Source organism: the organism of the source record quoted next, unplaced genomic scaffold (genome assembly GCF_019419815.1).
Source record: "Pyrus x bretschneideri cultivar Hongxiangsu unplaced genomic scaffold, Pyrus_bretschneideri_v1 Contig46, whole genome shotgun sequence".
Classification (NCBI taxonomy): Eukaryota; Viridiplantae; Streptophyta; class Magnoliopsida; order Rosales; family Rosaceae; genus Pyrus; species Pyrus x bretschneideri.
In genome coordinates, this window is record NW_025999783.1 from 3,077,201 (window position 1) to 3,093,806 (window position 16,606).

The window sequence follows — 16,606 nt, forward strand, 5'->3', positions numbered from 1 at the left end:
CACTCACCAAATTGGCTTTGGCGTTTAGGCTTTTGCTGCCTGTCCATTTTCTTAGACTCAATTAGCTACGCATATTTAGGAAGTTAGGGATTTTGTTCTACGTTGTTCTAGAGTATAGGATATTTCGGACTTTTTAACGGTTAGATCTTGGTTTTTGAATTTTTAACCAAACATGATTAACAAACTACTTCAGAGCACCATATAAAATGGCTCTACAAGATTTTGCACTTTCTTCCCGCTTTAATTTTTTTATTCTTTTTATTTTTCAAATGAGCATATTGGAGAGAGAAAATTGAACTTTAAACTTCAGATGCAAGAGTAAGTAGTATTAACTTTAAAAGGTCAAATAATTAGTTTTTGTTCTTTCAAACTACGGTTTCAAGTTTGTTTCTTACTTTCTGTGGCAGATGAACGACAACTAGCCAACTAGGATGATTGGATTCACCATAGATGTCTCCATCATCTAAGTGAAGGGGTGCTTTAATTTGCGACGACATAATTTGCAATTTAAAAAAAAAAACAATATTATTTATACTAAAGCGGAGCTGTAGACTAAATCTCACAATTAATTAGTAATAATGTGATTTAAATACGTATTTGACGAAAAACGAACTTAAAACCTCGAAATAGTTTGCAATTTGATACCCATCAAAATGAGAAGAAAAAAAAAATCATGATTAAATGGGCTCATGTCCTTTATAAGGTAACATAAGTCTTCAATTTGAAGACATCCAATTTGGATTGGAGGCAGAGACGGACGCAAAGGTGGCGGTGGGCAATGGGAAAGGTAGTGACAGGGAAAATTATCAAGAAGTCGGCGAAAGAAATCATCTGACATTGGTGTGCGTGAGTGTATTTTTTTTTTTTGGTTTTTTTTTTTTTTGATTTTTGTAGAACAATATATCAGGGAAAATTATCAAGAAGTCGGCGAAAGAAACCATCTGACATTGGTGTGCGTGGGTTTTTTTTTTTTTTTTTTTTTTTTTTTGTTTGTAGAACGATATATTTTACACTAAGATCATCCTCAATCCGTAGGTTAAAACCTAAAGTTTTTAACCCAAAAATGTTTTTCTGCTCCAACCCTTATAAATTAAATTTTTAGCCCAATATTATTAAAAAAATAAATTTAGGATATTTTTTTTTCTCTTAAAGTAACTAAAAAAAAATTATGTAGACTATTTTAATTTAATTTTATGAACATTTTAACCCAAAAAAAAATTAGATTCCAATAAATATTGAATAAACACTAAACCAATACCATGAAACTCGTGAAACACTACAAAAGAATATGAAACACATAAAATAGTGTTTTTAATTACTTTAGTAGTTGGATTTGAATTTGGACCGCTAGATTTTTTTTTTACTGTTGGATTTGATCAAATTAAATCTTAACCATTGGATTTAATCAATTTATAAATATAAAACTAAAAAATATATACATATATGGTAAGCCTGTGACAACCCGTCCCTAATTTTACAATTTTATTAATTTTAAATGAGTGAGTTGACGAAAATACCCCTAAAGGCGAGGTGTTGACTTTCGTTGACCAGCATATTGTGAGACGTATGAAAAATTCTTTTAGAGTATTCTCATAGTGCTCGTCGCTACGAATGTGTGGGCGCAAGCAGAATAGAAATCAGAGCTACGAGTAAAAAAATTTCGGAACTACGAATGTGAAGGGCATTTTAGTAATTTCACATCGCAAGGATATTTGTCTGTTTTGTTCTTTGGTGACATTATTTTGTGAACTGGTGGGCCCACAACCCATTCTCTCCCCATTCACCCGTGTTCCCTATCTCCCGGACCTCACTCTCTTATTTTTATTCAAATCTCCCTCACCTCACTTCACCACTCTTTGGCTGCCACCTCATCTTTTTCCCTTGAACCCTTTCAGTTCTCTCCCTTTCACCTCTCATCTCTCTCTTCTCTTTGTAAAAACGATGAAGCCGAGCAGCATAACCACCACCTCGCCACCTCTCCGGCGAACTACACCTGAACCACCACATACATCTCACTGCCTGGACAAACTCCACGAAATCCAGAAGCGAGGGAAAGACCCCCCAGGCTTTCTCGTCCCTCTATCCTTTGCAAACCGTGACCATGTTCACCATTCTCATGACTGGAAAACCACACAATCACCACCATTCTGCTACAATGGACCACCATTTCTCTCTTGCCGTTTTACTCAGGACACCTTGGCTTGAGGGGTTTTTCCCATTTAGTGAGAACCACCACTGCTCAACGTTTTCTCCGACGATCTCCGGCACGGATCTCACCGATCTTAGTGATGGTGAGCTTAAAAACACATTAAACGAACTCCTCTCATTTTTTAGAATCACTTCTAGGCATGATATATGACTTGTAGGCTTGTTTGTAACAGGAAACACCTCGAGGAGAATCCCCAGATTTTTGAAAAAAAAAATAGAACCGTGATCACTTTCAGGCCATTTTTCCGACCAACACAGACCCTAACTCGGCCCTACTATGATATGGTTTTCTTCCTTACATTTCTAAATTCAAAATGGCTCTTGAATCATTGATTTTGGTGGAGAATCAAGCTCGATAGGAGCAATGGAAGCCAAGACCAAAAACTTGCAAAATGCAGGCCTTTGAGAGGAATGCGAGTACGATGGAACTCACAGGCGCGTGGGCACGCGTGAGCTCACGTTAGTCGTCGGTGCATGCTGTGCATGGCTGCCAGTGCAGCCACTTGTGGCGGGAACCCGAGGTCTTTTCTTAGGTTTCTCGATGTGCCGAATCCGAATCTACCCCCCCCCCCCGTTTTACGAAATTTGACTGTTTTAAAATAATTATTTTATTAGCCGTACTTTAAATTTGACTGTTTTAAAATAGTTATTTTATTAGCCGTACTTTGAACAAAAACACGTAATTATGTTAGTACGCTATATTTACATAAATGGTCTCGTTTCTAGATGAAACGCATCGCAAGAATCTTCGATGCCCGTGAGGCGGGTTCGACTCAACGATATGATTTGTAAGTGGGTCCTTTCTTTGATATATATATATATATATATATGTTTAGTTTTCATATATACATCTAATAATGAATTTTCTATATGAAAGTCGTAGTTAAATTAATATTTATAGGAAATGACGTAACGAAGAGAATTAGGAAATCATTATGAATCTTACGGGATGCCTTAGCCAAATTTACGGCTATGAATAAATTATGTTGACTAGAATTAGGAAATCATTATGTTGACTAGAATTAGGGAATCATTATGGCATGACTACATTTATGTTATTTGCTCATCGTTTGCTACATCGATGTTAGTACTCGCCCGGGTCAGGGTCAGTTTTTCACGTATATGTGCACATCGCACCATACCCTCACTTTGGATCCATTGTAGGTGCTAGTCATTTCCTCAATTGCTATAGGCAATTAGGACTTGTATATGTTGCGCATAGCGCCAGTCTTCACATGATTGTAGTACTAGAGTGTATATCATTGTTACACCCAGTCATGTTCATGTCAGAATACCTTTGCATGAACCTGCGTGTCAGCATGTGTCGATGAGCACTCGATATGAGATGTTTGCTTATGTGAGATTATGTTGATTACAAAAGTCATGTGTTTACTTACGAAATATTGTGCCGTATTGTATTCTTGAGATATTCCAGGCTACGGTAAGTACTTTCTTACTATACGTAGTATGTATATTTTGGAAATTATACTTGTTTTATGGCGAGGGGTTATTATGTTTTCAAAACGGTTTTTACAAATCTTTATTTTTAGGCCCACTCACCCTTGTTTTTTGCCCCTCTAGGTTGTAGAGACATTGTCTGTGCCGACGAGGATTTCTAGCAAACGCTGATATCGGAGATTACTTTCGATAGTATAATTCTCAACCTACCCTATTGTACTTTATTTATGCTCTGATATCACGTGTGAAATGAGTTTCATTCCCGCTCACCAACGCATTCTTGTATTTAGGCATTTCTAGGTTTAAATTTACTACACTTTATGGCTTCATCACCCTCTAAGTGTCGACCGGCACAACTCAATTCGGAGTTAAGGTGGACATGCTGGATTGGGGTGTGTCAAAGCCAACCCCACTAACCGAGGGGGAATTTTGGGATAAAAATGCCCCGTAAATGAGTTTTCAGTTTTAACTCATATTTGCCTCAAGGGTTGGAGCAAGTTGGGGTAAGTTTAGAACCTAAAATTTGAGTTTTACTTGGAGTAGGTCTAAGAGGAAGGGGAGTTCGGCTAAGTCACATAATGGGAAACCTAATTTGGTATCGAATTTGTCATTCACGAGATTCGAACTTAAAACCTCTCACTTACAACTGAAGAGAAATTTTTGTACCAAATACTTGATGAAGTAACCAGTCATTCAGACATATACAAATGCATGGCCGACAAATTTAGAGAGGACCATGACTTATACTATCTTTGAACAATCTAGCAAGACGATCTACAATTATATTTTAACAAGTATTTAAGAGTGAAGGATCATGCACTTTTGATACCTCACGATTCATGTCATTTCTATATAATAACCATATCCTATTCTTAAACCCTACGTTGGTGTAAGAATTTGGAGGTAAAATGCAATGCATGCTCCATCCAATAAACTTATTGTACACTAACACTAATTATATTCAAAAATAAAAATACGGAGTCTGATTACAATTTTACATACAACTCAGTGATGAGGGTTTTTTTGCAAAGCACTTCCAAATACTTTTCTAACACTTGAAGATTTACCCCATTACAAAACACTTAAAGTGCTTTATAAAAGAAACTCTTAGAAATTCCAGGTGCTTTTCTAAATTAGAATATTTTATTTTTTATATCAAACGTCGTAAGAAACATTTTTGCCTATCTAAAACTATTTCTAGTTATTGTAAAAGCATTTATAAATATTACACATCCACTGTATATATCAATTGTTCCAAGTCACTAATCCTAAATAAAACACCAACACCTCAATGTAATTACTTTTCAATTTTATTTTTTTGAAAATCAAAGCATTTATGTGAACTTAATGAAGAGAAGGAATCAACCAAATCGACTCAACTTCAATCCAACTAATGAAAACCCGAATTAACAAAAGCAAAACAAGCTAAAGAATGGAGCACTCCATTAGGTAAAGAGAAATGATAAGCACACACATTTTTTAGACGTTCACACTCTTGCTTAATCTTGTTTGTTGTTTACGTTTAATTTTATTTAATCTAACGGTTGATAATAAAGATGGGGTGTGAAAAGCTAAACAATGGTGTGTGAAATTTACCTTCCTTTAGAACGTTTCCACCCATTTTGGTGGATTTTGATCTAGGACTGGACTTATGTCAGTTACTATTCACTTAAATAGTAAAATGCCATGGCAGTTACTATTACCAATGATTTATTTTATTTTTATTGTGTACTTTAATAATTATTAAGCGGATAAGATTATAGAGAGTCAACATGATTTAGTATTTACAAAAAAAAAAAAAGAAAAAAAAAGAAAAGAAATCAAAATAGCCGTTGGATTTATCTTAATTTTTTTACTTTTTAAAAACTTATTATCTATATCTGTATTATCTCTATTAATTAATGAAATCTTCTTTGTCAACCAAAACAGGGTAAAAAAACTACTTAGTCTTCTATCACACAAAAAAAAAAATGATGAACAATAATGTGATTTCACAGGTTTAAATTTTACTGTTTTTTATTGAAGTCTCACGTGTAATGTTAAAATACCTCCAATATTAAATAATACAAAAAACAAAAACAAAAGACTCCCATTCCCCTCACATTCTCTCTCTCTCTCTCTCACACATATTTTCTAAAAAACTTTTGTGTTCATACATACAAAGTATGTAGGCAAATACAAGTATTATTATTAAGAAAACCCTCATTGTCAACTTTTTTTTCCTATTTTGCCCTCATTTTTTATACACAATACTTACATAAGAAGAGAAAAATAGTAATTTTGTATCTTTTGCCCCTTTTTTCCTATTTTACCCTCATTTTTGATATACAATACTTACATAAGGAGGGCAAAATAGTAATTATCATATCCCTATTTTTTCTATTTTATCCTCACTTTTGAAACACAATATTTACATAAGGAGGACAAAACAATAATTATGTAATATTAAGATAAAATATGCACTTATTAAGAGAAATTGTCCCACCATCATTTTTGCATACTCTTTTTAAAATTTTAAAAACTAATCACACTTCTTAATAAAAAAAAAATAAAATGAAATTGTTCACATACACAACATGTTTGCTCGTTGGCTAGTTACAAATAATAATAAAAAACGTAGGATTAAAATAAGAATTTGAAATGAAAGACTAATTATGCCACGTGGCAAGTTACCGTTGAAGTATTTGTTGGAAGCCTAGCCGACTGTTGTGGTGGAACCCTTGCGCTAGATTTAGTCGTTCCACTCTCCAAATTAAACACATGTGGCACATGCCCCTACAGTTAAAAATAAAAAATAAAAAAAAACCTTTAAAGCCTCGTTGACCCTAGCGCCGAGGATCTGAGCTTGGATTAGCCATGGCTGGTGGAGCTTGGTAGGCCGAAGTTGGTGGAATTGTGTTTTAGGATGGATTCAATTTAGCATGAGAGGAAATAAACATGTCCACCATGTCCACCAAATAACCAACAAAATAAACATCACAGCACACATGGAATGCAAAAATATTAATCTGAGCTCAGGCCCGGCCCAATTTACCCATTTTTATTTGCCTATATAAGGGCATTTCTCCCTCTCTTATTTCTTTAGGTTCTCAGCTTCTCATGCATATTGTAACACTTGTGGGAGTAAAAGTTCATGCCAAAATATTTATTTTCAAAGAGAATTGTTATTAGATCTCCACAAAAAGTGACCGTCCGCTTCTTGTCGCAAAAACATTATGGAGAGAAATGATAATCACCAGTAAAATGAACTAATATTTATAAACCAGAACGATCAATGAATTCTAGTCCTAAAGCTAAGGCAAGATTATCACCACGACTAAGCATGAATTCTCCACTTAAGCAAAGTGTGAGACATCTAAGGCTAAATTAAATATTAAACTCCCATTCAAGCATTGTTCTTAAAATCCCTACTTAACTATGTCTAAGCCCCGTCTAGGTGCTAGTCAATTAGCTAAAATCCCGATTAATTCCTAAGCGTTTGAAAATTAAGAAATAGCACATAGACCTGCCCATATGCCTGCCTAGCCCGCTTAGGTTATAACTCTCACTTAAGCAGAAAATATAGAACTTCAATTTTACATTTTATTTTTTCAATAGATTGGATGAACACTTACTAAATTGCTCGTTCTCTCATGTTTCCAATATGTTGTAATACTTTATAACGATATGTCGTTCTATTTTGAAATTTATGTATCACAATACAATTATACATATTTTTTAAATATAAATAAACATTTGTTTATACATTATATCGTGTTCTTGCCAAACAGAAAAGCAAAAAAATAGTTCTAATTCTAGTTCAAAGATTTTCACATAATTTCATTATCCTTAACAGAATTTGGCTATGCAATTAGGACAACAAATGAACCAACAAACAGAAGGTAACAGAAAAAACATACGGGGAAAATGTGATGGATGAGATGACAGATTATTGTACATGACTAGACAAGAGAGCAACTTTTTCTTTTCAGACGTAAGAAGTCCATTCAGAAGAAACTAACACAACGCAGTTAGGGATAACAGTGTGGCAATTTGGATAAATACTAGTCGCGTTCACTAATACAAGTGCATTAATAGTTAGACAATTATAGATCTACCTAAAATACTTAGATATATAACAGTAAAAAATCAAATCAAGAAGTTACATATGGCCACCAATAAGACCACCGCTTGTCCGATGAATGCTACAAAAAACGATTGCTGAGTCCTGATAATCTCAAGCACCTAAACTGGCTGAACAATGCCAAAAGAACAATGGTTAGAGCTCCATATGTAAGTATACAAAGGAAACATAACATTCTTCAACATAGCATAAAACAGAAGCAGAATTCAGGTCCACAAGGTTTTTTAAATTTGTTCCAGGAAAGTTACTCCAAAGGAAGAGTTAGTACCCTTAGCAGAAGTCTCATCATGTGGATTCATAGGCGGAAAGAGTAGAACGTCCTGTCCAACCACAAACAAAACACTGCTGTGAACAGTGTTTTTTGGAATCACAAGCTTCACAAAAAAATTGTGGATGGAAATGTCCTCCAAACAAAAAGGTTGAAAAGCAAATCAAAATAATGCACCAAATAATCCAGAGGTATTTTCATCATTTAAACAGTGTTTTTTTAATAATTAATTCTTTTGGTATAGTTTTTTTTTTTTGGTACAATTTTTTTAATTATTACTATTTTTTTTATAATTAGTATCTCACAATAGACTAACAATAATGTGATTTAATAAGTTGTTTATTAAATATTATTTTCTCTATTTTTAAACACGATCAAAACATTTTAAGAGCTACATAGTACTGATTATAAAAAAGGTCTTTCACACGCGCATAATAATGTGATTCAATTAGTTGTCAAATGAAATTTTATTTTCTGAAGAAACTATATTATATACACTAAGGAGGGGTGAGCTTAGCCTCACAATAGGCTTGCAATATTGTTATTCAATAAGTTGTTTATTAAATATTATTTTCTCTATTTTTAAACACGATCAAAACATTTTAAGAGCTACATAGTACTGATTATAAAAAAGGTCTTTCACACGCGCATAATAATGTGATTCAATTAGTTGTCAAATGAAATTTTATTTTCTGAAGAAACTATATTATATACACTAAGGAGGGGTGAGCTTAGCCTCACAATAGGCTTGCAATATTGTTATTCAATAAGTTTTTTATTAAATATTATTTTCTCTATTTTTAAAACGTTCAAAACATCTTAAGAGACATGTAGTGTCAGTTATTAAAAAAATTAAAAAATAAAAAAAAGGTCTTTTACACGCGCATAATAATGTAATTTAATTAGTTGTCAAATGATCGTTTATTTATTTATTTATTTATTTTCGAACAAGCGATGTTTTCTACACTAAGGGGCTGGGGTGGGCTTAGTCTCACAATATGCTATCAATAATGTAATTAAATCAGTTGTTTATTAAATATTATTTTCTCTATTCTTAATGTAAATTCAATAAAATGTGAATGGAAATTGAAAGACCTATTTTATTATGTGGATTTAGCTGTTTTGATTGGTTTATAAGGGGTTTCTTCTAGCATGTTCAAATATTATTCATTTACTTCAAATGTTTGACTTTATTTTGTCATAAAAAAAATTGTGAAGCAATTAACACATATAAATACATTTAAAATGTGTAAGTCGAGTGTAGCACGCCGTGGTTCAAAAAATGTCTTCATAATGTGATTTGATTAGTTGGCAAATGATTGTTTTTTTTTCTTTTTTCGAACAAACGATATTATCTACACTAAGGAGGAGAGGGTGGGGCTTAGCCTCATATTGGGTTAGCAATAATGTGATTCAATCCGTTGTTTATTAAATATTATTTTCTCTATTTTAAACACGTTCAAAACATCTTAAGAGCCGCATACCACCGGTGATAACAACGTTTTTCACATGCGCACAATTATGTGATCCAATTATAAAAAAGGTTTTTTGACACACCTCGACCCGAAATGTCCACTAGGACTCCAAATTGAGTTGTGTTGGCCGACACCTGGAACGTGACAAAGCCATAAAGTATGGTGATGTGGAAAATGTGAATAAATTTAAACCTAAAAGTGCCTAAAGACAATAGTGTGTTGTGAGCGAGAATGAACCCATTTCACCCTCAAAGGTAGTCACCTATACTGAGATTCGCCACAAATCATCGTCGATACAAACCTTCAGCAGCTAAAACCTGGAGGGGCACAAAATAAGGGTGAGTGGGCCTAAAAATAAAGTTTTTAATAAAAACCTTTTGAAAACATTATAACCCCTCTCCGTAAAACCTGTATAATTTCCCAGAAAATAATAATACATATGTATATAGAAATCATGCTCGAGAGTAGTCAAAACCAAGTATATGCCATGTCAAGTATCTCAGCAATGAGATAAGTAAGCCAGGTGAAATAAATCAATGTAAACTAATATGCCAGCCGGAATTATCTAACGTGACCTGTACAACTCTAAACCTGCACATGAGTCGGAGCCATCTAATGTGGTCTGTACGACAGGCTGGGTGTAAATAAATACGCTCAAGTGCTACGATCACGTGAAGGCTGTGCGAAATATCGCAAGTCACCTATGAGTCGGAACCACCTAATATGGTCTGTACAACAAGCTGACACCTGCCTTGGATCCAAGGTGAGCGTACGGTGCGCGAGGTGAACGATTACATGAAGGCTGGTCCTGACCTCGGGCAGAGCACTAACACCGGGGTGCAGGATAATGAATACCAAATGCATCCAGGCATAACCATGTACATCACAACCACTAACGTCATAATGTACTCACATGTAGCTTACTTGGGCTCTGCAACATCATGCAACATTATATATGACTACACCAATGCATATACTCAAATATAACGCAAGTATGACATGGCATTTTAATCACATTTCATTTAAAACAATTTACGGGAAAAACGTAAAGTATATATACGTACATATATAGAAAACCAAAATCCCACTCACCTGGAGTCTACGTTACAACTCCCTAGCACAACATTAAGCCGTCACGAACGATTGGCACCTAGAACAATTATCAAATCATGCCTTAGAATTCTTATCAATAGAACATATAACTTACATGTCCTAATTGGGAAGATCCGTACATCAGATTCGCAATCCATAAGTTTCTAATATCCTCAAATATTACGTATTATAACGTATCAAAGTTTGGTGACGATCCAACAGTCGAATCATCGATTATTATAATAATTAAGTAATGCACCTTAATCAAACTAGATTCACAATACTCAAACCCACATCATATGGATATCAAATATGAGATCAGGATATCAATTTAGTGTAAAATAGCATCAGCGGCCCATTGGCCACGCGCCGCCACATGGGCCATAACCGGTGCCAGTCGGGCGCCCCGTCTCGCCTGAAAATTCAACTATTTCTAAAAATTCTAAAACTTCACAAAAATGAATATCTCAGTGAGTGGAGCAACTTTCATACTTGTGACTAAGGCCAATTTGGCTGGGAAATACCTTAAATTCCCTTCGATCCGTCGGAAACCCTATAAAGGATGCTTCTAGATTCGACATCTCCGGTGCTCCGCCACCTCTACAACTAATTGGGCATTGTTCTAGACCTCATGGGAAGTCTATTGATGGTGGTGGTTGACTGAGGTACCTTCGGATTTGGTGGATCACCATCCCGAAGCCATCGCACCCACCGGTGCAAAACTCCTCAATTCCAAACCCAATCCTCTCAAATTTGATATAGAAATGGTAGAGGAATGGTCAATATGAGAATTGGGAGTGGTAGATTGGCCCAATCCATCGAAAAAATGATGAATTTCACCGGACGGGTCACAACTGGGTTCGCGGATCGCACGGGTCAAGGGTGATTCTGTGCTTCTCATTTCTCTCCCTTCCCCTTCTTTCTTCTGTTTCCTATTGGTTCCCCTCACATCACTCCTCTTCTGATTTGTCTCACCTTTCCCTCCTTTCTCTCATTTATACTCCATCTGCACCGACCATCCTTTGTTCCTTTTAATCTGGGCCACACACATGGCATCCCATATTTTGCTCCAAAAATCTAGAATATTCTAGATATTAATCAATTTACTAAAATGCCCCCAACTTTAAAGATTAATATCTCCTTCGTTATAATTCCAAATCACGATCCGTTTGCGTCCACGCGTTCATGGCAACTAGTACTACGAGGATACGTCAAGAAATTGAACCTTACGTGACACAACAATCAATAAAAATCAACACTTTTCCTCGAAGGGTATTTTCGTAAATTCACATTTAAAATTTATAAAAATCGTAATAATTAGGGATGAGTCATTACATTTTTTGCACGCGTATAATAATGTGATTCAATTAGTTGTCAAATGATCATTTTTTGTTTTGTTTTGAACAAATGATGTTTTCTACATTAAGGGAGAAGATGGTGGGCTTAACATCGCAACGGGCTAGCAATAATATAATTCAATCAATTGTTTATTAAATATTATTTTATCTATTCTTAATCTAATTCAATAGAATGTAAATGGAAATTGAAAGACCGATTTTATTATATGGATTCAATTGCTTTAATTGGTTTACGAGGGGTGTCTTCTAGCATGTACGAATATTATTCATTTACTTCAAACATTTGACTTTCTTTTTGTCATAAAAAAAAATTATTGAAGCAATTAACGCATATAAATATATTTAAAATGTGTAAGTCGAGCGTAGCACGCCCTAGTTCAAAAAATGTTGTCTGCACACGTGTGAGTGCGTGCAAGAAGGCTAGTTTACACTTAATGTACACAAGATTGGAGAGAGAGAGAGAGAGAGAGAGAGAGAGAGAGAGAGAGAGAGAGAGAGAGAGAGAGAGAGATACCCACACACTCGCATGCATGAGGGCTAGTTTAGACGTAACGTACACAAGATTGGAGAGAGAGAGAGACACCCACACACACACAAACCTTAATATTTTGGGAATCAGTTAACCACATACAGAGCGATCAACGCCCAAACCCGAACCACCAGTTGGAGGTAACCCGTACTCAAGAGCTCTACAGAATGATTCGTCCAAAGCCATTGCTTCATCATCACCTGGTTGTCGGTCCTGAAACTCAAAAACATGTATCATCGTAAAAAATTTAAACAATTTTCTATAAGATACCATAACTAAACAATTAAGTGATTCCTTGAGTTGATCAGCAAATCGTTGGCGTTGTACCACAGGATCTTCAACTCTGTGTATGCATTGGCAAGCTGTAGAGCAAAGGAAAATCATTAACAATCTTAATGACAAAGAAAAAGGTAACCAATAAAGAAATCATTCAAATCTTCAAGTTGGTAGGCATACTTCATGCTTGTTGATGAACAAGTCATAACGTTCAGTAAAGCCAGGCTTCGATCGATGCCACTTAGCTAAAGGACTCATTATCTCAGGATGGTTAATGATGAATGCGAGATTTACACATGTCTGTTCCAAAATGTGCCCCACAAGCTGCATAAATAGAAAATGAACTAAAAGGTATAAACTGATGCACAAGTCATTCTCCATAACCATAACATATTGAGATTCCAATCAAGTGACTAGATTTTTTCTTCAATGGAAAGAAAATATAAAGACATCTACAAGACATTTGCTAATTCACCGACAATAACTGACAAATTCAAACAAACTCCAGAGCGGGACAAATGCAATGACGCAAAAAGAAGAGCCATGGGAATTCTTTGATGAACAAAAATTGTCATATCATAAATGATAACTAAAAATTGTCATCAACACTAGATATACGAGAAAAACATAACATTGATTGATTGCAATGTCACTCCGCCAGCACACAAAACCAGAGGTAGTATCCTGATTCATGTGCTTGATTTTAAAGAATATATGGACAACAAACGAGTTGTTGTTTCAGGAGGGGAACATTTGATACCATCCTTGCGATATTGGTTAGCTTCTGCACTGGAGAGTTCTATGTTGAGGCCTGCAATCTTATTTAATTCCTCAACCATGTCGACCATTCTGCAGCAGAAACAACTAAAACCACCAATGTTGATCATTTAAGCCATATACCACTCAACATTTCCTCAGTCAGCGTTATCAAGTCATTGTAGTCTCATAAGCCATGTAGAATTCATAGGTAGTGAATTCAGGATTATGAGTCAAATCAATACCCTCATTTCTAAATTGTTTTCCAATCTCATAAACACGATCCAGGCCACCAACAACAAACTGCTTGAGGTAGAGTTCAGGAGCAATGCGCATGAAAAGCTTCATGTCAAGTTCGTTGTGATAAGTCATCTGAGATCTATGATGAGCTGTTTAGAGCTTAGGATTATCAAGTAGGATCTTACTAAGAAGGCACCAAAGACTGAGGAAATTAAAGGCAAAAAGTGGTGCAAACCTCATTATTTTTGGATAACCATCCGACCTCAAGCAAACAACCCTTTCAAATATATAGTCGGGGGCAATTGAGGGACCATAATTTTTCAGGGCTGAAGTAAGATAAATTGGAATACGAATACCTCTAAAGTCTGGTCATAAACTCAACAACTTCTATTCTATTAGAATGATCTGCACAAACAAACCAGTGATGCCACCATCATCTCATGTTCTGAAAAGGTAGGCGAAGTCCGCCAACTTCCCTGAGTTTGACTATTCTTATTCCGCAAGACACTGAAATCTGATATGATTGAGGATCAAATTAATAGGTTTCCTATATCCTTAGAGATTCTTATAATTTAATGATTAGCATGCGCCGAAAGTAATCACACTCCTAAGAGGATGCAATATCTACTTCAAGATATCCTCTAGGATTCTCCGGTTTAAAATGAATTCTATATCCTAAAAGAACTTTCTCTACTAGTATAAATATACTCTTCTAGGGTTCACTTCTGGTATCGCAATCATCACATACTCTATTCTTTTGTCTATTGCTTGAGTCTCATATATTGTTTACTAACTTGACTGTTGAAGAGCTTTGGCCAGTACCTCACCAATGCCTAGGTAATCTTATGCTTGTTTGCACTTTTACAAGTAGTCGAGTTTGTGCATCTCCTCCACACACGGTGGTGCAGAATTTGATTCTAGCAAAAAATAAAACAAAAATTTGAATATAGACTTATAAAAGAAAAGCATTTAAAAATTTTGACTAAGTTACTAGTCATGGTTACCATTCACCTTCTTCACTAAAAGAAATCTGCAGAACTAAATTTTTTTTGGATTTCTACCAAAACAAAATTTGGTTCCTGATATAAATACAACTTCAGACCTGAAATAATTTTTCATAGAAATTCATTTTTGATAAAATTCGGAAATATTTTAGTTTTGCAAGTCATAGATGAAAACCCTAACATCGTTTCCCCAACTAAAAACTAATGAAGGTTATTTCAAGTCTGAAGTTGAAAATGAATATATTTTTCTCTATTTTGTTTTTGTTTGAATAAAGGACTACCCAATTGAACTGTTGAGTAGTTTCAAAGTTGTATTTATGATGTAAAAAAATGCTTGAATAAAGCTTCTGTTTTTACTTATTTATCCATGTGAAATATTAGTTTTCTTATTTATACTTTTCTTCACATTTTAATTATTATAGGTTAGCTATTATAGTTAGATTATGAATCACGTCCTAATTCAGGGTTTGGACTTAATCTCGAATTGGGTGTGACAAGTTTATGTCGTATTTAGTAGTAAGTCTCGGACTAGACATGCGGTGACAAGGAATAGACATAAAGGTGTTGTAACATTTATGAGATCAAGTTCACTAAACATTGACCAACCCTTAGAAGTGCATGAATGGAAGATTACCTACTTATCAATGAACTAGTTCTTTGACTTGAGACATCACTGGCTATCTCATGTTAGTGGATATAATCTTTAGCTTCACCTCAAAGCTCTTAAACTCAGGGGAGCCTTATAGTGTGAGGTATGAGATAATGTACATTGATACGAGGATACATGAATGTAGAACAAGGGTTCGATCACTTTTTAAGTAATCATGAAGGTAGATATTCCAAGAGTCCCATGATGATCTACCTTAAAAAGTCTTTGGTAAAGCAATATACAAGAGATACACCAGGATGATCATGTTTATATATAGATTTTGACAATGAGTTTCACATGATCGGACTATGGAAGACAAAGAAACTGAATTGTAGGGTAACCATAACTAAGGTTCAAATTATGTGTTAATGAATTCAAACATATTCTGACTAATTTGGGCAACTGATAGTCATTACCAAATGTCACTATTCAATTTGTGGATACCATGAGAATAAATTAAAATGTAGTTGTAATTATGCAAAAGACGAAATTTGATTAATCAAATTATCTACTGTCAGTTTTAGGTGAAACCTACAAAGTTACACTTAATAAAATGATTTTAACAAATCAAACTGGTGGAGTTAATTTAATATAATTTCTATTTTATTTATTTTATTTGATTGTTCAAGGACGTTTATCTATTTTTTTTTTTTTGAACAAACAATATTATCTACACTAAGGGGGAGGAGGTGAGTTTAGCCTCACAATGGACTAGCAAAATGCGGTTCAAATTCGTCTTTGGTGAGTATCGAGCCTAAGACCTCTTACTTACAAGTGAAGAAGAATGCCACTAGATCATAGTATTAGGTAGTAGAACGTTTATCTATTATTAGAATAACAAATCCCACTCTAAAAGAAAATATCAGGTTAATTAACTAAATATGAGCAATTTAGGCAAGCCCAGTGACATAGGGGTGCGGTAAGCCCAATGAAGAGTCTCTTAGGCCATCTCGAACCGAAAGAGGGCCAAAGGGCCATGTTTAGCTCTATAGCCCTGCAAGAAATTACCTTTTTTTAATGAACAGTGTCATACCATATTTTATACCATCTCCAATCGAGGGGCCAAAAAGTCATAGGCCAAAACATAGCCCTTTGACAAAAAACCCATTTCCAACCGAATGAGGCTATTTTTTAGCCCCCCTCAATAATTTATTATTTTAATTGAATTAA

At 34.8% G+C, this 16,606-nt stretch overlaps 1 pseudogene; it reads right to left on the bottom strand.

Annotated features, from left to right (window-relative positions):
• The window catches only part of LOC125469842, a 38,761-nt pseudogene extending 24,846 nt beyond the window's left edge, over window positions 1–13,915 (bottom strand).
• Between the last annotated feature and the right edge of the window lie 2,691 nt (window positions 13,916–16,606).